We start from the raw sequence: 26884 nt of genomic DNA, 5'->3' as shown, positions 1-26884 counted from the left end.
ATGATGCCCTCTTCTGTCTTTAATGAAGTTTGCACAGCTTCACAAACCTACACATGTGCACACAGACTTGCAAAGATACACACACACACACACACACACCTCATACATACATACATACATACATACATACATACATACATACATACTCTTTCAAAAGACCTGAAGTCTAACATCCACTTTCGTGATGAAATGTATCAGGCATTTATTTCAAATCCATCAATTATTTATTAAATGCCCACTGCATGCAGAGTGATGTTAATGAGAGACCAAAATATTGAAGCCAACATGGGTTCTGGATGCTGCCCCCTAGTGGTCGGCTCACTGCCAACACATGGCTATGACAGCATCAGAGCCATCCATCAACAGAACTGGTGAAAACTCCGGGCTATTTCACTCACCATAGCTCTCAGCAGCTTCTCTCCTCTCTAATTATGAAAAATGAAAAGAAAAGAAATCGAGGCCTTCCATCCTCCTCCCCCACCACCCCTTTCCAAATACCCTGAAGGAAAAGGATGAACAAGGAATAAAAAGTAACAGAATATTATGTTATATTAAGACATATTTATGACAAGATTTCTTTCCTCCTGAAATTAACATGTAAACCTCACATTCTCTTACAGCTCCCAAGCAACTAAATCAGAGAAAGTGCTGACTCACTGGCCAGCTCTAAGTGACAGAAAGTGCTCAGGAGACAGTGGCAATCAGTCCCAAAGGGTGAAAAACAAAACAATTGTCCTATTATGCCCCATTCATTCATCAGCCAGTCAGTCAGCTAACAAGCATTCCTTTCAGCCTCCTGTGTTCTGAGTAGCACAGTCTAGGCACTGAGGTGATCAGTAGACACACAGCAATCACCTCCTTGTTTATTGACCTCATGTATGTAGAAATGTCAGCCAAGGAAACAGTTTATCCAGCATAGGTATTTACTAGATAAATATTTCATACCAGGTTCTAAGTTCAGCTAGAAGACTGACTTAAGATCCAAGAACTTACAGGTACCTTAGCGTGTCATGGCATAGTGACAGATGAGGGATGCGGGGTGTCCCTCGGGTTCTAGAAGAAGATACATGAATATGCCAGCCAGCCCAAGGGAAGGAAGATGTCCTGACAAAGAATGATATCAGAGAAGGAGACACAAGAATACAGAGGACTGAAACCACTCCCTCCCCTGGGAGGCCTGGATCTCAGGATGCGACTCCTGATGGAGGATTCCAGAAGGGTAGGCAGGTACTTCCAGAAGCTGGGTCTCAATGCCATGTCCAGGAGTTTTCCATCACCCAGGCCATGTGGTAAGGAGCCCATTTCTTACTCAAATATGTTTATACTGTGGTTTATCCTCCAATGATTTCTTTTAAAAATCTTTTATGCATACATGATGCGTGTTTGTGTATGTGAACATGAGCAAACACACACCACAGTCTCTTTGTAGAGGTCAGCAGATGGTCTCAAGCATTGGTTCACTTCTCACCTATTTTGGGGACCAGCTCTTCCATTGCTCACCCCCGAGTATGTCCAAGTTATCTGGCTCATGAACTCCATGGGATTCTCCCATCTCTGCCTCCCATCCTGCTGAAGGGCATGAGGGTTATGGATGTAACCTACCATGTAGGGCTTTACCTATGCCCTAGGAATCTGACTCAGGTCCCCATACTTGCAAGGCAAATGTTTTACCTGAGAGCCATGTCTCAAGCCCATCCTTCAGTTTCCGATCTCCCTCAGCCTCCAGATGAGCGAGATGAACTCTGATAATCACCACAGAAAAGGAGACGTGGTTGCAACTGGCACAGGCTGGATGGACCCAACACACCCAGAGAGACAGCAGTTTCTTCTTCACGGCTCCTCATCCAGAGAGCTCGCCCACCAGCGGGGTCAAAGAGACTTAGTGGGCCTGTCAGCTGATAGTGGACTTTATTACCTTGTTGAGTATCTCAATCTCCAGTTAGTAATTACAGGGCACCAGCTCAAAGGTTTGGCTTCAGAATTTTCATTACTTGATTTGCACATGGAAATGGGTGCGATGTACTTTATGACGTTTCTTCCAGCCCTTCAGTTTCATGACTTTCCTCTATAGCGACATGTAGGAGTATGACTTTGGGCACTCTGGACTGTAGGCTCTCTCTGCAGTTCTTCAGCATCCCCTCAGAAGCACAGTATTATGCAAAGGGAGTTAAGGACAAGGAGACCCAGTCTAGAGCAGGGCATAGCCATTATCACTCAGGCTTAATGGCACTTACTGATCTGTTCCCAGGAAACAGATTTTCTAAGACCAACCCACTTCTTAGTCACTTAGACTCCTTGCCTGCAGAGAGCTCATATGACCCAGTGGCATGAAGCAAGTATTTCTGGTTGACTGATGGATCTCAAATCTTTATGTCCCCCAGACACCACATATTCCTCAGAAACACCCTCACTTCCTAATTCCATGATATTATTAACTTGCCCCCTCCTTTCTCTTGGCCAAACCCAACTTTCAAAACATTCACAGCTCATTCCAAAGCTCTCCTCCACAAGACATCATTCTGGAGTCCTTGGTAATTTTCCTTTTAATGCATTCTCTTTAGGTTACATAAAGGGAGATGGGAGAAAGGCTGACACAAGCAACGGCTCACCAGGCAAGCTGATTCAATACTGATGAACCAAGCCTGTTCCAGACCTCCCATCAGTTGCTCTTCTTCAAAGCAGCTCCCACTGATTCTCAGATCCATACATATTTTGGGACCCAGGTTTCTAAGGTGAGAACTCAATGGCCAAGACACCATGAGCCACAGCACCTCAATACCAACCAAGATTTTGAGCAACAAGGCTGGGGAGAATCTTTGCAGCAGAAAGCAATATTTCTAAGTGATAATAGGTGGCTCATCATTTTCAGATGTATCAAGCCCTGTTTGTTTCTAAGAATAGAACAAAATCTACAGGCTTCAATAAACTTAACCTTACTTCATACATTAAAGGTAGCCATGAAATAAAGCCTCCCTCATGACCTGGCATTCTGGTGTGTTTCTTCAAATGGGAAAAATGGTGCTAGTAGGGCCGTGATGTAGTTACAGTTGGTAAAGTGCCTGCCTAGCATCTGAAGCTCTGAGTTTGCTTTCTAGTCCTACAAGAATTGGGCATGGTGGCAAAGACTTGTAGCCTTAGGATTTAGAAGACAGAAGCAGGAAGATCAGAAGTTTGAGATCTTCCTTGACTACATAGTAAGTTCAAGGCCAGACTACGCTCCATAGGACTCCGTCATAAAGAGAGAACTAAGGAAGGGAGGATAGAAAGAGGGAGGGAAGGGGAGAGAGGAAGAGAGAGAGAAAGAGAGACAGACAGAGACAGAGAGAGACAGAGACAGAGAACAGAGACAGAAAGACAGAGAGAGGAAGGAAGGGAGGGAGGAAAGGAGGGAAGGAAGGAGAGAGGGAGGGAGTGGGGAGAGAGAGAGAGAGAGAGAGAGAGAGAGAGAGAGAGAGAGAATGAATATACTGGTAGTATTGGGATTGGAGAATCCATTGTGTCTGTGCCTCCATGGGGTGTGTTGGTCTTGATAGAAATGGCCTTGATTATGTCAGTTCTGACAGAAAACACATGTTGAGATATGGACATAATAATGGCCCTGCCCCTGGCACTGTGCACTGTGGGAAGGAGGTCAGTCTGGACAAGAAGTCTTTCTTTGGGCACATTAGTGATGCATGAGATTTCACTTCTCAATGTCAGAAGAAATATGTCTTCCTCAGGCATAAGCTTAGCACCAGACAAAGACAACTCAAGAGAAGGCATGAAAAGTTTCTAAACTGGGAAGCGAGCAAGCGAGAGAGAGAGGGGGGGGCACAGAGAGAGAGAAAGAGATTGAGATTGATTGATTGATTGATTGATTGATTGAGAGTCAATGAGTCAATGAAAAAGAACTGTCCTGGTTCTTGGGGAACTCTGGCTTGGGTCATGAGAAGATTTTTGGAAGAATCCTGGGGCTACTGAACAATAAACAGAGCTTGGATGAAAATCACTGGGCAAAAATCTCCCATGTGATGCTTGAGAGCTGCTTCATCATCAGGTCTGAAGGGAAACAAAATCACCACTTGATCCAATAATATTTAATTTACCCAACACCAGCAGCAACTTGACAATGTGTTAGAGACATCAGCTGTAGAGAGTCAGTGGGTCAAGAGACTGGATTCAGTTACCTCCCAACAGCAGTGCCTTCTCTTCTCCAGAACCCTGGGAAAGCAACTCCCTAGCCTTTGAATGAAGCCACAGCAGGGATGAATGGCCCTGGTATACCTATGCATTTGTCCCATGTTCTGCATTCTGGAAAGCAGAACTGATGAACAAATAACACTGTGGACTTCTCAGAACAGTCCACAGGATGTGGACCCAGCTGCAACTGGTCACACTTCTCCTTCCTAACTTTTCCAGAAGGAACTATTGCAAAAGAAAACAAAATCCCATGAGATGCTCAAAAGCCAAAGGACCCTTCCCACTCATCACTGGGTTGTGAAGAAGGGAAAACAAGCAGGTGGGGCAGGCAGAGGAGATGTATTAAAGATGTTTAAATGTCTGCTCTTGCCACTCTGAGGCTAATTCTAGAGTATTCTGTCTGTTTGCTTTATTGTCTTTTTCAAATGCTCGAACACTGAGACAGCTGCTTGGAACAGTGAGTTCTCCACGTGGTTCCTGCTAAGCAGAAACAAAGAGAAGCTTCCTTCTCCCTACAAGGCCAGCACCCCCTACAGTCTATGAGTCAGAAATTGGTCCTGGAAGAGCCGGCTCCATGGAAGCTTGGGCTCCTCTCTATTATCTTCCCCCAGGGACTAGAGAGATCGATGCCAGAGAACGGCCCAGTAGGAGTTCATGGGAGTGAAAAGTGAACTGGAAGCCCAGGACCCTAGGTGCTAGATGGAGTCTAGGAAGGAGGAAAATGTGTGGCTGTGGTATTCTAAAGCCCATCATTTGGTCTAGGGAATGAACTACAGCCAAGGTTCGGGCCTTTGAAGACCCATTAGATCTGCCTTCTTCTCAACGCACCCCATTTTAATGTTAATGTTAAATCTCCTTGTCAAGATCATGTGCCTATGGCTTAGAGCTAGCCACAGCAAAAATTTGCATGAATGCGTGCATGTGTACATGTTTGTATGTGTACATGTATGTGTGTGAGGCTAAAGGTCAACATTAGGTAACCTTTCAAACACTTCTCCACCTTCTTATTTGGGGAAAGGTTTCTTCATGAGCTGGGGCTCACTGATTCTGCTGTGGTATCCCAAGAGATCCCTTTGCCTCTGCTGCCTGGAGCTGGGATTCCAGATGTGTTAGTCTGGTATTGAACGCAAGTCCTCGTGCTTCTGCGGCAAGCATTTTCCCCTACAAAGTCATCTCCCCAACTCCAAAGAGTTGTTTTTATAAAAGAATGTTCCAGCATGTAAGATATGCACAGTGAAGACTCAGCTTTAAGTTGTTTATTTTCTATGAGGAACAGTGAGAGGGGCGAGGCTGTTCATACAAAGGAGCTTGGGCAGTGTTGTCAGGACCTCCAGCTCCCTCTAAATCACCCACACTATCATATGATCAATACGTTCCAAGGCAGAGCACCATTTATCCTTTTCCAAGCGCCAGAAAACCAAAAGAAAGAAAAAAAATCCCACATTGTTACATGGGAACAATAATGGAGTTATTAATTAAGTTAGTACTCAGTATATATTTGGGGACATAAATAAATGACGAAATCTGAGTACTTTGGCCAAATGGGAATAGAGGGAAATAAAAAACAAACAAACAAACAAACAAACAAACAAAAAAACACAAAGAACTGACTCCTCCCAAGGCAATAAAATTAGCCCCATTTGGCATGAATATAGATAAAGTCACATGACACATGCAGCTGAGACAGCTGCGTTCAGGACATGACACCCATAGAGCTGTGTGACCTGGGGAGGTATGTTAGCCCCTCTATGCCTTATCTATAGAGGAGATATCTTCTTATTGTATGCAGCTCTCTGTGTACATGAAGTGATATAGTAACCTTACAATCAAATGGCAGCATTAAAATTTCTAGATAGGATATTTGTCAGAAACTGCTGCACAATGTATCTGGGTCGTAGGGCATCTCATCCCTGCCTTTAACACACCACTGTTTGCTTGTTACTGTTGTTTATTGTTGTAGTTGTTGTTCAGAATCAAGATGCAAGACATACGTGAGATCAAAGGCCCTGGGAACAGACAGAGGAGACAAATAGCCATCCCTCATGCCTCGCCAGCCTTCCTCATTTGTGCATAGGTTTAAAAGGCGCCTGCTGATCTTTGCCTCTCATCTACAGTGACAGGTTAATACTTATTGTCAACCTGACAGAATTTAGAATCACCTGGAAGACAGGCTTCTGAAGGTGTCTGTGGGGGCAGCTTCTAGATTAGGCTAACAGGGGTCAAAAGACCCATAGCACCATCCCATGGGTTGGGGTTCTAGATTAACGCAAATGAAAGTGAATTGAGGACCAGCCTTCACTACTCTATGTTTCTGGAAGTTTCTTGGGCTCCTGCTGCCACGACTTCATGGAGGACTGGGAGCCAAATCTAACCCCTCCTTATTTAAGTTGTTTTTGTCATGTATGTTGTGACACAGCAATGGTCCCAGCTTGCCTAGTGGCTGCCACCCAGTACTAATTAGTGGAAGGGAGGAACGGGAACCAACACAATTTTCTCCTTTCTATACTAGATCAGTAGAAGCCATTAAATGTAGAGCAGTGGCATCGGAAACTGAGGCAGGATCATGTTCCCTTTCTGAGACAAATTTCAAGCCTAGAGAACAAGAAAAACCAGCTCCTTAAGAACTTACTCATGCCTTTCCAAAGAATTTGCCATGACCACCATCCCTACTAATGATGATCACGTATCAGCCTCAGAGGCCAAAGCTTTGTCTAGAGTGTGGGATGAGAAATTCCAGCTGCACAGATGTGATCCCCAGAGTGCCCAGAGTGACAGCCTGGAGTTCTTTACTACTCCAGATGAAGGGCAAAACCATGTCTTCCTCACTGATTCATCCTCCCAGTTGGAGATCAGCCAGGATGTGTCTTCAAGCCCCGCCCCAATACTTGGAAGTGGGCTGAGCAATCTGCACTATTCCTCCAGTGAGGTAACTAAAGCTTGGCAAAGACATGTTACTGTTCTTCTTATATTACGTTTACTTGTTTATTTGGGGTGCTGAGGAGGTGACCCACATATGCCACAACATGAGTGTGAAAAGAGTTGGCTAGCTTTTTTCCACCTGTGGGTCCTAAGAGTCAAATTGTCAGGCTTGGTGGCAAGTGTCTTTACCTCCCGGGGCATCGTGCCAGTCCCTAGCACTTCACCACGTGTTATTTTTAACCTACCTTATGTCCACATGGCTATGCAGCTCGCTCCTTTGTGGGGGGTAGTCTGTTTTTATTGAGTCAATAACTCTTGAGAACTTGCTATGGTCCAGCCAGCTCCCAGTTCTTCACAGATATCTTCTCTCTGACTCCAGTTTGCTGATGCGGGGAGCTTCCGAGTCAACCGAAGACTGCGTACTTTGGAGAACAAAGGGATGCAGGCCTGCTATACTCTCTAGCATTCGGGAACAGAGGTAGGGATGAGCAAGGAGCATGCAAGGGGGAAAGGCACTCAACATTCACGTGTGCGCTGACCCCTGCAGCAGGAAGCCATGGGAAGAGCACGGCCCACTGTAGAAAGAGCTTTCCTCAGAGTCTACCTGAGTCATCCTAGGACCTCAGCGCACGGCAGGTGTAGAGTACCACGCAGAAATAGACAAGGAGGCGCAGCTAAGTACAGCCCAGTACCTATAAATAGGTAAACCAGGGCCTCTGATTCAGGAACCATCTCTTACCCATTGTTAATTGGAAAATAACCAGCTCTCACAGGTCCTCCCACACAAGATGAAAAGATGACTTAGCGCACGTCATAGCTCCTTGAATGAAACCTAACCCCCCCAGCACCCCCAAGATGCTGCTTGCTTCCTAAGGAAGTGGCTCACTTTTCCTCTTCATTCTTCTCCCTGGCTTAACATCATCAGACATTAAGCCACCGTTTAACCTGGAAGATAAAAAGCTCACCCTGAAGATGCTCCTCTCCTTTTCTTCCTCATCACTTACAGCGAGCCTGTCTCTTTCCATCAGGGCCCCTTGTCAAAAGCCAGGGGATATTGCTAATTTCACCCACAAATACCTGATCTGAATCCGGAGTAATTAGCAGATCGGGTAACCTGAGAGATACTGATCTTTTTTTATAACCACAAAAAAGCTTGTCACGAAAGATATTTTAGTTCAAGAACATTTCCAATCAGGAAACTTCACATCATGTTCCAAAATACCATCCTATCTCGCCTTGGTACATCTAGGCTGTGTGCCCGATGGAGGTAATGGTGTGTGTTCTTGGGACAGTGCTACATCTGAGCGTGCCCAGACAATGAAGTAAGTATATACTGAGCACGTGCCACCAGCTTGGGCAGCTGTCCACACCGAGGGATCAGCTCTAACCAAACTCTTTTCATCAGGTTTAGCTTTCTGTTGTGATTGAAAAATGGTTCATTGATAGGGAGTGTCTGAGTCTCCTGAGAGTTTTCATTTTGGACGGACCTGAAAATGGAGGAGCTTAAATGATCTAGGACACAATTAACGGAGCTAGGGAGGTGACTGCCTTACTACAAATGTTTCCCATGTAGGCATAAAGGCCTACGTTCAGATTCAAAGACCAACACCCACATAAAACCTAATTGTGGGGTCACACATCCAGTGCTGGGCAGATGAAGACAGAAGCTTCCCTGGAGCCGATGAACCTGGCCAATTTGGAAAGTCCTGGGTTCATTCAGTGAGGGAACTCATTCAGTGACGGACCTCATTCAGTGAGGGACCTCATTCAGTGACGGACCTCATTCAGTGAGGGACTTCATTCAGTAAGGGACTTCATTCAGTGAGGGACCTCATTCAGTGACGGACCTCATTCAGTGAGGGACTTCATTCAGTGAGGGACCTCATTCAGTGACGGACCTCATTCAGTAAGGGACTTCATTCAGTGAGGGACCTCATTCAGTGAGGGACCCTATATTATAAATAAGATGGAGAACAAGAGAAGAAAACATCTGACATGGATCTCTGATCTCTACACACACACACACACACACACACACACACACACACACACACACACACACACACACACACACACCCCTATCCGATCTTGAAGATATAGTACTATGGAATAGTTTCTAAGGTAGAAGATGATCCATACGAGTCCCTTCTCTGATCACCAACTGTGTCACTGAGGTTGCCATGTCTATAAAATGGTAATGCTAATTCATGTTCCTATCAAAGGTTGTTGGAAAAAAATATATATATAGTAATTGTGTGTGTGTGTGTGTGTGTGTGTGTTTGTAAACCCATCAATATTCCTCAGTAACCACTATGTCACCTACAGATATTACTCACTCAAGAACTGTCAAAAGTGAGCTCAAACAGCAGACAGTAATTCAAAAGATATGCAAGCCTGCCTATAGAGGCCCACTCTGACAAAGCCGTTTCTTGTCCATAGATTCGGGCTTGCTGAGTGTCCAGCATCAGGTGATGGATGCGGCATAACTGTAGGATGAGAAAGAAGACAGCTGATAATTTACAAGTTCACATGCCATTACACGCTTTCCCCATCATCATCATTTTAGCGTTGAACTGTACTCCACAATGTAGAGTCATAATAAATCAGGGTCCATGGCTACAGGTATCAGTGGAAGGCAGCGTTGCTAATGTAATTTCATCCATGACTGTTCTGAAATTCTACCTGATATTTTCATTTAACTATCAGTCTATGTGCCTACTTATGTGTGCACATGACTATGTCTCAGGGAGGTGATGCAGAAATCAAACTGGTAAAAGAAGCCAGAAATGTCAGTGTATTAGTAGGTACCGACTGGTTGGGGCTCATAACATCTAGACCTGTGTATCATGGTAAGAGTCTACCTGTGCCTACTCAGAGGCAATCCACCATACCAAAAGCCAGAAATCCCTCCATGTAAGAGCCTTAGAAGATTCTAGAATATATAAAATTAGGCGAGGCAAGCAAATAGTACCAACCAATCACCCATGGACATGATTCTAATCTTCAAGTCAAAATGATTCTAGGTATGTATTTTCTATGCTTGAGGGTCGGGGAAGGATGCTAAGGGAAGAGGGTAGATACTGAGGACCAGACCTGTGTGGGAGAGGGCAGGTATGGAGCAAAGAAGCTGCATAGCTGGGTCTGGAATCAGGGCTGCTGGTTTTCTCTGGAGCAGAGCTTGCTTGCCTAGTTCACCACGGGAGAGTTTTATCACCTTCTCAGCTCAGAGGCATCCTGCGTCTTATTGACAGTCACAGCTAATCTCTCTGGGGGCTTAGAACCATGAACCACAGGGGGTATTTCACCTGTCATTCCTTTCTCCCTGAGGGGACTTGATTTCCATGATTCCCTTGGAGAAACCGAGGTTTAGCTGAAATGCGATGGCTTGCCCAGGATTGTGCCTCAGGAAACTAATCAGTGAGTGGGCTCAGTCAATGGTGAGGCAAGTTAAATACCTATGTAACTAAAAAGTACAGCCCCCCCCCCAATTCAATGCTGGAACACTTTACTACTGGATATTTCATCCACTGAGGTCTGAAGGCCAGCCTGGGTAGGATCCATGACCTTTCTCACATTAAAAATATATGGAGAAAGCCATCTGCACTATGTGTGAGCTGCCGCTTTTCCTGACACAACGATGAGGTTTCCTAGGAACTTCAGAGGCATTACTAACATCCATTCTCTTCCTGAATCCTCCAACCCTAAGTGACCATGGGATATGGGTACCATTCCGATGAAATAACATGCTATACATCGGATCAACTAGGGAGGTTGTGGGTGGAGAGGTAGCACACCTGACTTAAGGGGGTCCTGCTCAGGGAAAAGACAGGAGTGGGTTCTCACTAGGTTATCAAGCAGAATGCTAACAAATCCACACACACACACCCCAGCTCCCATTCTCCTTATATAAGTCCTGTGAGTCTATACAAATTGGCTCTACCAAGCCTTCCCCTCCAGAGAAGTAAGAGCCACCTTGCTGTTCTTGGTTCATCTCAGACATGGTTCTTGCATAGTCTGGATCAGTAAAGCCTAAAGGAACACGTCTTTCTACAGTAGGTCTGCAGATCCAATAGAGTGTCCCCACTAAAAGCTAAGGAAACCTAGAAGTCTAAAGAATGATGTTTCGAGAATGAAAAAGATAGGACAGAAATTGACAGTGGTGCTGAGCCCTTTCCAAGAAGCCTCTCTCCCCAAATTCCATGCGCCAATCAATACCAAAGCATGCCTTACTATTTTCTGCTCACACACGGGGAAATACAACACCTAAGAGCATCCAGCACTATTATGTGTCAACTAAAACAAAGATAACTGGGCTGCTTATGAACAGCAGAGAATCCTCATAAAGACAGATGGGGAACCTTGCTTATGTCACACCACACTGAATCCCCCTATCCAACACCCCAAGATTCCTTGACACCCTCTGAGAATCCTGGCCCTCTCTATGCCCTCTTCCCAAGCTCCAAAAACCAAACTGCTGTCAACTTGCAATATGACACTCATGTGTTGTCAGAATAATAGTTCCTATTCCTTTCTCCTTCCTGTCGCTTCTGCCAAGGGAGTAGCTTCAGTACCATGCCAGGCACTGAGCCGCGCAAGTCAGCCTTCCTCAGCTCTCGGCCAGGAAAATGCTACCAATTGAAATTTGATTGTGGATGCAGCTCTCGCTGTCATCTGTTGGGGTGATTTCCTGCTAGAATGACAGTCCCATCTTCTCCACAGTTCAAAAATGGCTGTGTATACCCTGGTCCCCTCTGTCTCAAGAGTATTTCAGTGGCTTTATAACGGCTGTGCTTCAATATCGTCTGGTACTTTATCAAATTCCTTCTTCAATCCTGGGCCTTCACTGCAGACTGATACCACAAGAGTGGTTTTGAAACTTTACCCCAAATAAATACCTCTTCAAATCTGAACTTGCAAAACAGGTGAGAGATATGGAATCTCACCCCCACCCTGGAGAACCCTGGAGGTTGTGTAAATAAAAAGGAAAGAGGACTGTGGAGAGAAGTGGATCCCAGCAAGCAGAAAGTCGGGGTGCATTATCCTGTCAAACCTGGAAGCAGCCAGTTCTATGTCACACAAGTTCAGGACCAACACTGAAGCTACAGTTAACATTTGCATTAACGTTATAAAGATTAATGAGGCATCTGCAGCGATCTCATTGAAATCCACAATTATTCTCTGTAGTTTATAGGTTTTTTTAATTAACTCACAGATTAAAAAAAATATAAAGCCCAGAAAGATTAAGTAACTTTTGTAAGGTTAGAGAGCTTAAGCAGTAAAATCTTCCCCCAGCCTGAGGCTGTGCTCTGAGACTGTTCTCTCTATACAGGGAGCTGCCTTCAGATACAAGTCCTTGAATGCCTCCGTCTGACGTAAGAAAGCACAGTCTGCCCAATGGGAGAAGAACCACAGCAAACAGAAGGTCGGAAGCTTTTCCTATTTTTAAAATGGAAGCTCTTTGAAAACTGTTTACTTCCGGGGCCCCTGGGAACCTTGACAAACAGCTACAATCTTCCCTAACAGTGCTCTTGACATGTTTGATGGAACAGTTTCCACTGAATGGCTATTACATGTATGTGCACCGGTAAGTCCCTTGGAATAGTAGGCTAATTCACTGTTTGCCTTTCCCAGTGCTGGTGCTGAAGAGGAGTCCAGGATTATGAGCAGAAAGAGATGGAGCAGGAGCTGGGATGAGAGGAGGGAGGAAGGAGAGGAAGAAAAGGGACTGTCAGGAAGGGAGAGGAGGAACGGAAAGTAAGAAGTCAGCTTTACGCATCCCTGGCACTCTCCTGAAGAAATTGCATGTCCTTGGGCAGAAGAAATGGTTCATGGGCAAGAGCACACATACTGTTCTTGCAGAAGACCTGAGTTCAGTTCCAAGCATCCATGTTGGATGGCTCATAACTCCAGCTCCAGGAAATCTGACACCTACGTCTAGCTTCCTCCTGCACTTATACTCATGTGCAGATTTTGGCCCTAAGGCATCATGATGCTACAGGAGAACAAATCTAAAAACAAGGGATACAGGAGAGGAATATATGACCTCAGAGAGATCAATCGCTGTGTCCAAAGTCACAGAGCTGCTCAGGGGTAAAGCCAGAGGAAGGCCTTAACCTCACGATTCCTAGCACAGTGGCCGCTCTGCCACACTGAAGCAGTGTGTCTGTCAGCCCTTCCGCCTGTCTGAATGTTTCTGCCTTTGTTCCCACAGCCCCCTCGCCGTACACATGGGAAGATAGCATGCTCCCCTCATCTTAGGACCAGCCCTCCCTGGATTTACAAGAGAGAGCCACAAAAAGCCATAGTTGTCAATTCTGTCCAATTGGACACAGTGACAAAAGTAAGTCACAGAATCAGCCACAGCTCGGTTCCAGATGCAGCCCTTGCAATGGCAATGAGTCAGGCTGCGGAATCAGTCGAAAAGAGAACTTTTGGAAGAATCATTGCTCACTTTCTTCTTAGCAGTTAAGTCTGTTAGACATCGACCTGCCAGGGATGCTTTAAAAAGTCTTTTTATCCCTTCATTACAAGGCTCAAAGCTGTTGAGTCTTCTCAACTTCCAGCTGGACTCAGAGATCTGTGTATTCCTGGAGATATTTTTTTTCTATCTGCTATATTTGAATGATTTTGAGTTCCTCAAAGCAGCAATGCCTACATCACTAAGACACTCAGATAAATATGAAATATTCAGTTCTTATGCAGATATTTATAGACTTTTAAAACTCTCAGGGGATGCAGACAACTTGACTAGGATTTTTTAACACTGACAAGTTTTCTGCCTTTTAGCCCTGTAGAAGCTGAAGTTTAGACCTACAATTTGGTCATGTGACCACCAGGTGGCGATAGCGTGTCACAACCTAGGGCCAATCAGGGAACTTTCCACATCTATGCTGAAAAAGCAACATCTTAATCACAGTCTTCATTTAATTTCTCCCTGCATTTATGAAGCTGTTTTGCACACAGCACCTCCACTGCTACCACTAAGTTAGGGCCTTCATAGTCTGTGGAACTCAGTACCTTTATTTTATTTATCTCTTCTTAATTTTTTTCATGTTTATGTGATGTACTTTGAATATATCCTCCCCATTCCTTCCTTTCAACTTATCTCCAGACTATTCCCTTTCTCACACTCCTTTCTAAGCTTCATATTCTGTCTGTCTGTCTGTCTCTGCCTCTGTCTCTGTCCCTCTCTTCTCTTTCTCCTTTTATAACCTACTGAGTCCAGTCAGTGTTACCCATATATACATGGATGTAAGGCCATCACTGGAGGAGCATGGACAGCCTACAAGAGGCCAAACCGCTGAAGAAAACTGACTCTCCCTCCCCAGCAGCCACCAACTGTCTAAAGTTCTCAGAGAGGGGTGGGGCCTCCTGAGGTCCTCTTCCATTTGGTCTGAAATGATGGCTGGCTTGATTTTATAGCACTAACATTTTAACCTGGCACTCAGAGCCCTCCAAGGAGGCAGCAGCCTAACTCTACATACATCCACCCTACTGACAGTCCTTTCTCCTTTTTTTGATACAGCTTCCTCATAATCCATGCCTTCTGTAGTTACCTGCAACACCAGTCCTAACAGCAGTTGCTCCACCAACATTTCTAGATATGCCCTGATGTCCACCTACCGCCCTCTATAAGGGTTAGCAACAGCCTTCTGACAAAGTTCCACCAAGGGAGTCAGAAAAGCCTAGCATTAAGTTAGTATTCATGAATAATACCCAGAATTCTGGTAGAAAACATGAGACATGCAGATTAACTGAAAGGATCTTTACAGTAACTGGAACTTCAAAATTTGGAGGTAGCTACCTGGTGATCCAATGGAATATGATATCATTTCACATTTCTGGAGTAAATAAATGATCTCGCAGTCTGCACTACTGAGCTAGCTGTATCTCCTGGACATCTTTCCATGTCATTAACTATCACACAGTGCATATGACAACTCCCCCAGGAGACAGCCCAGTGGGAGGGAGGGAGAGAGGAAGTACGGGAGAGAGGGAGGGAGTCTGGACTCAAAATCAAAACACTGAGTTTCAATCCTGGTTTGGGAGACACTAGCTGTGTTTGGGCAAGCGACTTTGAGCCACCATGTACAAACCCATCCACTGACAAGCTAAAGAGATAACTTATTAGATTGTGTCCAGCTTGGACACTCCTCTTGTAGTAACTTTTCACTAAGCACCCATTTCTTTCTACCATTCCTATGTGGTTCTTCTTATCTTGCTGTTATTGTCATAATTATATTGGTGATACTGGAGATGAAACTTACCGCTTCCTGTGTGCTAGTGGGCATGTAGTCCATGTGCTTTACATCCAGCTACCCTCACTGATGCCCTTCCCTCCTCCCACCTCAACAGCCTTTCTGCCACCCCATGGCTCTCCCTGTGGCTCTCCCCATGGCTCTAATGTGGCTCTCACATTAGAAAAGAAGCTGTGAAGTGAATGAATCCTTTCAGCCAAGGAAGAAGATGGCCCTAGACATCATCTTCCAGCTGCCCCCATCTAACAGGAGGTGGCTGCTTAAAGACTCAGGCACCAATGGAGTTGAACCTAGCCTTCCTCTGTCATTAACCAGCATTTCCAGATTCTCACTCCTACAGTCTAGATACAGCTTTGAAGCAAGTCTAGTCTTCTTTTGGTCCCTAGCCTGACTTTAGTGGTCAAAATCATTCAGTCTGGAGTGTTTCTCTTCCGGGTTCTGAAGATGCCTTTAGGCCTCCCAGAAGCACCCCTGGGATAGTGTCTCTGTGCCTTAGCCACCCCCTCTCCAGGCTCTGCAATGTTAATTTCTGATGGGGATGAAGCCTTGCTCCAGAGAGGATACACATTTTCTCTGAGTCCTTGGCCAGTTCCTTGTCCTTTTCACTCAGGAGAGAAGAACACCATGGCTGGGCCACTCTGGGGCTTTTTCCAGCCTTTTAAGTCCTTTGTAGCTTTCCTGTTTCTCTGTTAATATTGGAGGTGGGTTTAACCCCTACTCATTTCATGAGAAAAGTATTCCCCCTTTTGGCTTCTCCATCAGCTACTGAAGGTACTCTGGATGCTGGAACCACTTTCTGTTCTCCTTCAGCATCACCCTCGGCAACTTCCTTCTTTGCCAAAAGCCCCAGAAAGAAGAAAACAGCATACATCAATAGTACTTAACAAAGAAAGGGGGAAACTCAAGAGATTCATCACCAGCTTTCTGACTCCCTCAGGCCATGTCCCACCGTGAACCTATCTGCTGGTTCCTCCAGCCTGGTAGAATTGGAGAGATGGGCTAAAAGGAAGCTGTATGACTTGGGGCATAGACTCAAGACATCAGTGTTTAAAGTGATACTCCTCAGTGGGGGGGGGGGTTCTAAATTTGGACCTGAGAATGAATCACTACTGTCTGGGGACAGCAGCTCTGTTGCAAGGGGGCTTCCTCTGTCTTTCTGAGCCCTTTCTCTCACCTGCCCAATGGGCGTATTAGTAAGACTTTGCATACTAGACATGTTGAGCATGGAGCTGTACCATGTACCAAAGGGCAAAATACCTGCTGTCTTAAGATTCTGTAGCCAGAGCCTGTGCTGGGCTTGGTGACACTGAACATGAGGGTGTCAGACCTCATTCTTGTTCTCTGACAGAAACTATTCTCCTTTTCCTACTTTTCATGCTTGTGGGTGTACACATGGGTGCATGTGTGTGTGCATGTGTCTAAGTCCATGTGTAAGTGCATGTTCTCACATGAGAGTGGGTGCCTGCACATCTGTGTACTTGGGTGAAGCCTCTCCTTTTGTCTTCAAATCCTCTCATTTCACCTTAATCTCCAGCCTCTTCGGTGACACTGTGCTCACCCAGAAAATTCAGGGCCCCACCCCATGGCTAGGTCCCTGTTGGATCAAATTTGCAATGGCCCTTTCCAAGGTCACCTCCTCACAGGTCCTGAGGGTTGGGAGGTGACATCTTTGATGTCATTATTTTTCTGACCACGCAGAGTGTACAAGTGGTCCTGAGCACATTGCCTGGCACAAAACTATAGAACCAGCATTGTTGGTGGTCAGGAAGGTAAGCAGCTTCCTTAGGAAAAAACATTGTCATTTGATTCATGGAGGTGAAGAGCAGTGTTCTTCGGGCTGCAAGGAACACAGAAATAGAAGTCCTCTTATGAACCCATATCTACCTCGACTTTCGTTTTAAAACACTTTTGCAAAAGACTTTTCATGTGTCTGTGCATGTACCACAAGTATGGATGCCCACAGAGGCCAGAAGAGGGTGTCAGATTCCCTGGAATTGGAGTTACAGGTAATTGTGAGATACCCAATGAGGCTGCAGTGAACTGAATTCAGGTCCTGTGCAAAGCAGCCAGTGTTCTTATCTCACCAGAGCATATAAATAAATCTTTATTGGGCGCTCCGCAGTGATCATCCAGTTTTATTCCCCTTTGCAGTGGTCCTTGCTGGACAGTACTAACCAGATAAAGACTGTAAAAGCTGGCTCAAATTCTGCTCATAGGTCTCTCTGCTGGTGACCAGACAAGGTCTTTCTTATCTGACTCAAAAGCTCCCCCAGCCCCTCACTTTTGACTTATGGGCTCATACTCATCTTGAACATCAAAACTGTTCCAGGCTATCCCCACTCTCAGCTGTAGGCTCTTTCCAGGTAGAAATCTAATGTATGCCTCTCAACCCCATATCTCCAAGCTCTACTCCCACCCAGGTATTGTTCACCGGCTAGGAAATCCCAAGGAGACAAGACAGTGCTTGAAGAGGTCATGCCTTTCCCCTGCCCCATCAATCTGAAGCAGCGTGTGTTTGCATTTCAGATAAGCACTCACGTGTTGCTGCTACTGCCACTGTTGTATTACTGTTTGGGGTCACCTAGAAGTACACTCAAGGGAGGGGAGGGAGTTGCTCACATGTGTGGCTTTAAATACTCATCCACCCCCATCCATACTACCCACCTTTTCATCCTCATAGCTGCTACCACCACCTGATTAGCCCTACCCAGCAGGGGGGACCGCGACACCTTCTCCTTAGGACCATGTCACTCACCTCTGCTACCCCTCCAGGGAGGGGCCTGGGCTTTCCTGACTGTATCTTTAGAAGAGAGGTTTCTATTTCCCTTGCCTCTTCAACTCAGCGAAGCCAGGAAATACAATACAAAAACCCAGAATAGCACCTTTGGATAAAAAGTGGCCGAGAAAAATAAGCCCTTTAGAAGACAGAAGGCTGGGCAGGGAAGATGGCTCAGTTGGTAAAGTGCATACCTTGCAAAAATGGAGATGGGAGTTAGATCCCAGAACTGGTGTTTAAAAGATAATGAACAACAACAACAACAACAAAAAAAAGGTTACAGTGGCATACACTTGTAAGCCCAGCACTGGAGAGGCAAAGACAGGCAGACAAAGACAGGCAGACCTCTGAGGCTCACCAAATTGTAAGTTCCACAAATATGTCTCAAACAAAACAAAACAAAACGAGACAAAACAAAAAGTGGACAGCGTCTGAGAAAAAGAGTTATACGTCTGTTCTCTGGGAGTGACATGTATCTGCGCGCGCGCGTGCGTACACACACACACACACACACACACACACACACACACACACACACACGGTGGGGAGGGTTGGATCAAAGCCCCAAGCTCAGCCAGGAGATATCTGCTCAGATGTGACCGGAAAGGCTGAAGAACACTCATTTCTCCATATCTCTCAACAGCTGTTCATGAAGATTTCAAGTTTTGCTCAGGGGACCAGTTGCAGTGAGGCGCATTTTATGAGAACAATACGTATCGTAGACATCAGAATATATTTCCACGAAAGAATCGGGGAAATGGGGGGGGGGCGCAAAAACTGGTACAGCGTTCCTCTAAAACAGATGAATATTTAATACGCTAGGGGCTTATCTTTAAGAGAGAAAAAATACCCTCTGCAATTTCACACGTCTCCTCCAATAAGCATCCCCTAGATGAAAAATGACGAACAGCATAGCCACCCATATAAATGCCATGTATTTCATTACTCCCTTCTTAGGGTGGTACAACGACCAGCTGAGACGCGAAGCATCGTGAAAGCACAAACCAGCAACTATAAACAGCATATGTAAAGCAGGAGCCATCTACAACCACTTGGTTTAACATGGGCTGCCTAGATGGGTGTGAGGAACCGAGCGGTCGGGAGGGAAACCCAGGCCATGCGTGGGGAAGCAGGAACCCAGCCAAGAGAAACTGCAAGAAAGGCTCCCGAAATAGGGTGAAGGTAGATGATGTTGATCTCACAGGGGTTCGCTGGAGGAGCCAGTCTACTTTTGGTTGACCCTCGTCACCCCGACAGGGACCAATTCGAAGACTGCTTATCACCACTATTTTTAGCTCCTTGGCAATACAACCTGGTACGATGGGAAAAACGCCCAAAGTAAATACAGTCTCTCGTTTGATTCTTCTCCTGGCAAGTAATTTTCTATTATTTTCTGGTAGAACTATTTCCAGGATAAATCACACTCCAGAGGCAGAGCTTAAGTCGGAGAGCCCTCTAAGGAGCAAATATTCCAGACCGAGGGGGCGGGAGGAACGAGAGAGGAGCAGCTGACCCGTGTTGCCTGCTTGCTCAGAGGCAGAGAGCCTTTGAGAAGCCTGGCCACACTTTAACCTCTAAGCTTCTGCTGCTGTTTTGTTTCCCTCTGGGTACCACTATGAAACAGGGCTGCGTGGAGCCACTTAGCATCACGTCTCCATGAGATGGCTTAGTATCAGCACTGGTTCTCAGGAGCCTTCTTGCTTATCAGCGCTGGAGGTGGACTTTCTATCTTCATCTCAGCCCTTGGAGGGAAGAAGTGCTATTAATATTACTCCTGTGTTATTGTTTTAAAGATTCATTATTTTATTCTTTTTTTTTTTTTTTGGTTCTTTTTTTTTTTCGGAGCTGGGGACCGAACCCAGGGCCTTGCGCTTCCTAGGTAAGCGCTCTACCACTGAGCTAAATCCCCAGCCCCCCCATTATTTTATTCTTAATCATGTGCTTGTCTAGGGCAAGGGGTACATGCGAATACAGGTGTCTGGGGGAATCCAGGGATGGATGTCAAATCCATGGATATGGAATCACAGGCTATTGTGAGCCTCCTGATGTGGGTGCTGGGAAGAGGACTCCAGCCCTCTGGAAGAACAAACAGTATGGCCTTTTCTCTACTGGGTTATCTCTCCAGTCCCTCCTTCTCATTTTAGGAGTGAGTGGGATCACAGGCACTCAGGATTTTATAGCTGGGAGGTTGTACAATGAGCTTAAGATGCTTGTAGGCCGGTTGGTAGAGTGCCTGCCTACCATGCATGAAGCCCCCCTGAGTTCCGGCCTCAGCATCGACTAAACAGAGCAAATACACACCTGTAATCCCAGCATCGGGAGGTAGAAGTGAGAAGGATTCTCATTCTCCACTCTCAGCTACAAGGTGATTCTGGGGCCAGCCTGGTCTCAACCTGTATCCAGGGTCTGTGTCCTTTGTCCTTTGGACACTGCCACATAGGGTCCTTCAAACTCACCCTGTTATGCCCAGGCAATTCTAGACTAAAGGAAGACCCCATTATACTAGCTAAGTGCTTACAAAAGACAAATGCACAAGTTGCATTAGAATTTTTGAAACACCTACAATAGCTTGAGGAGTCCCACGCGGGTCTTCACGGACTGCTGGCTGCCCTTGACTTCTCGTGGGGAACTGTTGACCTGGAATCTCCTGAACATCACTTACAAAGTGAATTGTCCAGACATGCACAAAAATAGCCTGTTCAAAATATTGCAGGATGCTCTGGGATTTGAAATCAAGTAAAGACAAGACACAAGATGACATTTGAGAACTCACTGAGCTTCCACCTCCAGTACCATTTTGTGCAGTGATGGGGATCAAAACCAAGGTTCTGCCTGCGCATGCTAGAAACAGATGACACCATCTGAGTAGCAGCATGTCCTCAAGACTCTTTTTAAATCTCAATCCTATCCCTTCTTCCCTCTTTCTCTCCCTCTCCCTCCTTCTCTCTCCCTCTTTTCCTCCCTCCCTTTCTCTCCCTCCCCTCCCTCTTCTCTCTCCTTCCCTTTCTCCCCTCCCTCCTCCCTCTCTCCTCCTCTCAATCTCTCCCTCTCCCCCTCTCTCCTTCCCTCCTCCCTTCCCTCTCTCCCTCTCTCCCTCCTCTCTCTCCCTTTCTCCTTCATTCCTTCCCCTCTCTCCCTCTCCCCTTCCTCCTTTTCCCTCCCCTCCTCCCTCCCTCCCCATCCCTCCTTCCTCTTACCCTCTCTTCATGACTATCTTGCAGAAGGTGTCCCACAAAGTTAGTAAACCATTAAGTGAAGGACTGAGAACTCTGAGGGAAGAATTAAGGGCAGGAAGTTGGGGGAAATTTTCATCTTATTCTCAACCACAAAATCTCCTAGGGCGACCACCGTTCCCTAGGCAAGCCATCTCCATCCAGCTTCGTGCTACAGCTCATGCCTACTTCCCATCCTAACACACAGGCTTGTGCAAAGGCCTCTGGGCAACGGAACCAGCTGCCTGCCGTTAGAGTTTGTCACGTCCCACTGCCCCAAGCACTAGGCCTGCATTTAGTCATCAGTCTGAGATGAGATGTGGCTCTGAGTCTCACTCTGAAGGAAGTAAGCTCGATGAGATAACCCTAGTTCTCACAAACCTTTCCTCCCCCAGCTCTGTTCGTAGACTCTGGCGAGAGAAGGCTCTTAACGGAGATTAGCAGGTTTAATTTCTTATTGGCAACCAGGAGCAGCCAATGTTTCAGAAACAGACTTCTCTCCTGCCTGACAGCTTGTGCCACTGGCCAAAAGGAGGGAAAGCAAGGGGGTGGGGAGGCAGAGAGAGGGAGGGAAGAAGGGAAAAAGGAGGAGGAAGGGGGGAATGGGAGAGAAGGATGGAGAAAGGGGGTATAAAAATTAGAAGTGATATTTCACTTTCCACTTCAAAATGCAATCACAGATTAACATCACTCAAATGGGTGTCTGGAGCCAGTCAGTCACTGCAATCCAATTTGCCATCACCAACTCCGACTGATGTTTTCAATGTAAAATTAATAATTAAGTGATACATAATAGTACGTGTTACTTTCCATTAATTTTTTAAGTTAGCACACACAGTGATGGGTTTTATGGTGATTTCATGCGTCTTTGTCATTTCATTCTGTTCTTAGTCTCTTCTTCTCCCTGTCCCCCCCCCCCTCCAGCCTCTCTCTCTGGTCCCCCTTTTTCATCTTCTCACAATGTCTTATGTCCTTCATTCATGTCAAAGTGTTTTAAGATTTGGATGTGTCTTTATTAGCAAGCGTTCTCATACCAGAAGTAGCATCAAGGCCTCCTGGTTTCAGTTTCCTGGGTGGAATCTCAGTTATCCGACTGGACGTTTCCTCTCTCCATCTGTTGTCTGGGGACCTGCTTAGATTGGCTGCTGGAATTTCATGAGCAGTTACTACTCATTAGGGTCAGAGGCCTCCACTCTCTGCGTAATACATAGTCCTTGAGGGTAAAGTGATAGCCATTTTCAGAACACTGAACTCAAAATTATTTGCCCTCAACTTCAGAGTAAGGAAATCTGAAGTTGGGGGTGGGGCAGGCTGTGATCAGGCTGTAAAGAGAATAAATTAACAAATTAATGGAGACAAAAAGGAAAAAAAAAGAAAATCTGAAGTTTGAAGCCAAATCTGCCAGACGGCAAAGCTCATACCGCTGTCTTTTTAAAAGATGCTTGGGATTCTACACGGCTTTAAGACCAATTTTACAGTCAAGAAGGATACAGCTTTGCATCATGGGAGCTTATCCTGGGTATGGACACACTCTGAGGTCATCACACAAAGGTTCTTCTTATGGGTGCAGTTCAGGCTTCTAACTGAAGATGCACCAGAGAGCTGTGTCAGTGGTCCTGAACAGCCCGCTTTAAATGAAGGAACTAGAATAATGGTTGCCTAGCCCAGTCTCTACTGGGCTAGTGGGGCCAAGCTGCCTCCCAACGTTACAGCTCCCTGGGTTTGCAAAATGGAAGGCCAAAGGAGGTAGGCTGTATTCCATCCTCTCACGCTGAAGATGGGGAAGCAGCCTCAGGGAAGTTAGAAGTTTGTCCAGGTCACACAACTATGTACAATGGAGCAAACCCCCTCTCTCCACCCTACCTCCTTTTGCTCTGAGTTATACTTGTCTTTATTTAAAGGATATGCATATATATATATATAATAACACTGAGACATTAAGGGCTAATTAGCAAAGCTGGCCCCATGGCCAGCTTACCAGAACCTCAAGCTCTCCTTGACCCCATCCCAAGATCATCAGCTTCAGTCTCTTGCTGTACCCCTCTATTTCCTAAATGCATACTCAAGCCCTCAGCATATGCACACCCTTTTCTGGAAACAGCAGAATACACATTTATTTTGAAACATTCACAGCTGAGCATGTGTGGAACAGATTCCCAGGTAAAATGTCTGGTTCTTTCTTAACAAATGCTGCTCATGACATCTTTGGCATGGCGGAGATGAGCAATGCATTTGAGAATTCTCTGCTCAGAAGTCAGGTGGGTATTTCCTATGCATGCACCCTGCTCCAATTAAGAAACCTACTCTAATGATAGAAAGGTGGTCAGCCTATCTCTGTCTGTCTGTCTGTCTGTCTACTTATCTAAAGACAGGTAGCCCAGGATGATCTTGAACTCATTATTTAGCAGACAATGGCCTTGAATTGCTAATCCTTATACCTCAATCTCCAGAGAGCTGGGATTGGGAGCCTCTGCCCCCTGGCCAGTTTATACAGGTCTGAAGAGCAAAAGCTGGGCTTTGTGCATGGTAGACAAACATTCCACAAACTAAGGCACATCTCCAGAGTGCTCTCTCTCTCTCTCTCTCTCTCTCTCTCTCTCTCTCTCTCTCTCTCACACACACACACACACACACACAGGCACACACAAACATTTATATGAGATGATAAATATAAATTGCCTAACGCGATATCTAGGGTGCAGTAAACATTTAATAAAAATGACTACTAGAATTATTGTTGTTAGAATTATGGCTATTAAAGGAGACGCAAAGGTTTTAATATAAATGTCTACATTTATATCTTGACCTCTTGTTAACATGTGAGCAGACTCTTTAACATTCCTCAGCCCCGTTGTTGCATGTCGGCACCATAGGGCAGAGGAGGGAGCTGAGCAAAGTCAAAGAGAATGGAACCGAGAACAAAGCTGAAGGGTGCTGGTCAGCCGTGGCTGGACGCTGAGGGTTAAAGAGCGTAAGGCAGCGGATGTGTAATCCCTGCTAGTGTTGATGGGGAGCCTTCAGTGGACTGCGGAAGGAGCTCCAATGTCTAAATATAGAGCCGCTGGGCACTGACAGACAAGGCTCTTTCCAGATGAGGAGAGGAGGGCCTGATACCTAGAGATGGCCGACATGCCAATCAGGAGCAAGAGGGGTTGGAGGAGAACAGAGAAAGCAGGAAAGTGTGGACCTCGTTCCAGAGTTCCCATCTAAGCGATACCCATAGGAGGGGGTCTCACCCTGGCTTCTCGCATCTTTGGACAAGCTTGGAGGCTGTGCTGTCTCCACACTCCAGCATTTGTTTTGAAACAGGAACTTCATAAATCTTGGGCTTAATACCACAAATAAGTGAACCCGAGACTAATTGGAAGTTGCACACATGTTCACAACTATGTGAAAAATACTGCTGTCAGCGCCCAGCCCCAACCCAATCACTCAATCCCTCCTACATTCTAACGGGCATCTGAGTGTTGCAAGTCTACACAGGCAAGGAGGCAGCGTAACAATATTTTTAAATTAAAACGAGAAAGAAAGGAGAAAATAAGACAGAAAAGGAGGAAATGAAGAAAGGAAGGAAAATCCTCTCTATACGTTTAGGTTTGTTTTCATTTATGAGTGTGTGTGTGTGTGTGTGTGTGTGTGTGTGTCTGTCTGTCTGTCTGTCTGTCTGTCTGTCTGTTGCATACATGGGTACGGGTGCTCACAGAGTCAAGTAGAGGGTGTCAGATCCCCTGGAGCTGCAGTTATAGGTAAATGTAAGAGGCAAGCAATTGCCTTTGAGAACTTGGGTCCCCTGCGAGTGCAGGGAGCACTCTTAACAGCTTAAGCATCTCTCTGGCTACCCTCCCTGTCTGGCTTCACTATGACCTCCTGCTGGGGTGCTACGGAGCCCCCAGCAAGCAGCTCAGGGGAGGCAGGACACAGTCTGTAATAGGAGTCCCAACATGTGTTCTTCTGGTCAAGAAACAGCGAGATCTGGGACAGATGCTGTGGTTCTCAATCTCCTGTGTACCCAGACATTGGTGAGGACCTCAGAGAGTTGATGATAGGGATAGGGGGTGGGGGTGGGGGCACACATCCTCTAAGTGCCAGGCACAAAGGGGATAACTGAGTCTGGTCAAGGCAGAATCTGGTTTGATTCCAAGTGAATGCAAAAAGTACTGAGGGGATGAAGGAGAGAAGGCCTTCTCTTGGAGATTTAGGCACAGCTCTTTACCATGAAGGTCTTCCCACCACCACCACTTTCCACTACCCACTCCCTAGGCAATCCTTAAGAGACAGTCTTTGCTTGCCCAAACTGTTTTATTTCATGGTGGATGTAAATACATATGTCTTGCTCAGGGTAAACTAGGGATTAAATACCTTTTGCAGGGAGGAATATTCAGGAAGGGAAGCTCATTGGCTAAATACTTGGGGCCTATCTAGATACCTCACTAGCATGGAGAACTCCATGTTGTTATGCTATGTGACCAGTTGTCCTGGTCCTCTCAGTGGGGCATCATGGTTCTGTGTTCCAGGACAGATAGAGCCTGGCAGGGAGCAGGTTCCACACCTACCATTCTCAATTCTGAGATTCCCCAGGGTTTAGAAACTGTTTCAACCTTACCAGGTCTTCTGTCTGGTGGCATGGCCTACTTGCCCCACACCTCCCTATTTTAAAATTTAGAACTGTAAGAGAAACTTTAAAATCTTCAATGGAAAGTGTGTTCAAGACATTCTGATTCTCTATTAATGATATTTTTTTAAAAAAAAAGAGTAACGAATGACTTTGTGATTTTCAAAAGGCTTTGATTCGGAATTCATTCAGCTGTAAGTCTGGTTTATTACTTTAAAAGCTAGCTACATTCTGCGCTTTTTAAAGTGATGCAAAATATTCAAACATAGGCCAAGAATCCCAAACCAAACAACAGAAGGCAAGGGAGGCTCGGTGTGGCAGCTTTCACCTTGAAATATTCCAGCCCAAGAAAATTAAAAGTCTTTTATCTTTTCCCCCAGTTAACTTTTAAAACATTTACAATACACTGCCCTAAATATTTCAACACACAATTTGAAAGTGATCAAATTCCATTTTATGAGCTGAAGGGTAGAGATAAATATATCAGTTTTATTAGAACCCGTGTCTCCATTTGCCTCATGGATATTGGGAAATCTTGTAGTGTTATGTCTAATAAAACATTTCTAAAATATCAGGTGAAAAGCTTTTGGATGCTTGAATTAATTCAACTCTAAAACGTTTTCTAAAGAGAAAATTTACCCGGCCTGATGACACTACAAAGAAGAATGCTTCTCTGTGCTTTTCTTTCCTTTCACGTACGTGCAGCACTGGACAGGGAAAACCAGTCTGAGAACAAGTTTAAGTTAGTTAAGACAAAAAAAAAAAAAAAAAAAGAAAAAGAAAAGAAAACCAGAACAAAACAAAACAAAACAAAAACCCAGCCGACTTGGGCTGGAGAGACAGCAGAGACAGCTTGCTCCTTGAGCATGGGGACTTGAATTCAAATCTGCAGAACTCACATAGACTAGCTGGGGATGGTCACGCACGT

General features: G+C 45.5%; 1 protein-coding gene and 1 long non-coding RNA gene across 3 annotated transcripts in view; both read right to left on the bottom strand.

The window, feature by feature from the left end:
* Window positions 1-26884, bottom strand: part of Rora (RAR-related orphan receptor A) — a 733021-nt gene that overhangs the window by 654891 nt on the left and 51246 nt on the right.
* Window positions 1-26884, bottom strand: part of LOC120094342 (uncharacterized) — a 235481-nt gene that overhangs the window by 190139 nt on the left and 18458 nt on the right. The window contains exon 1 of the long non-coding RNA XR_005488663.2: window positions 1-26884. This exon is cut by the window's left edge and continues 129314 nt beyond it; it is cut by the window's right edge and continues 18458 nt beyond it. This is a non-coding gene — a long non-coding RNA (uncharacterized LOC120094342).

Source organism: Rattus norvegicus, chromosome 8 (genome assembly GCF_036323735.1).
Source record: "Rattus norvegicus strain BN/NHsdMcwi chromosome 8, GRCr8, whole genome shotgun sequence".
Lineage (NCBI taxonomy): Eukaryota > Metazoa > Chordata > Mammalia > Rodentia > Muridae > Rattus > Rattus norvegicus.
This window is presented reverse-complemented; position numbering and strand designations above follow the sequence as displayed.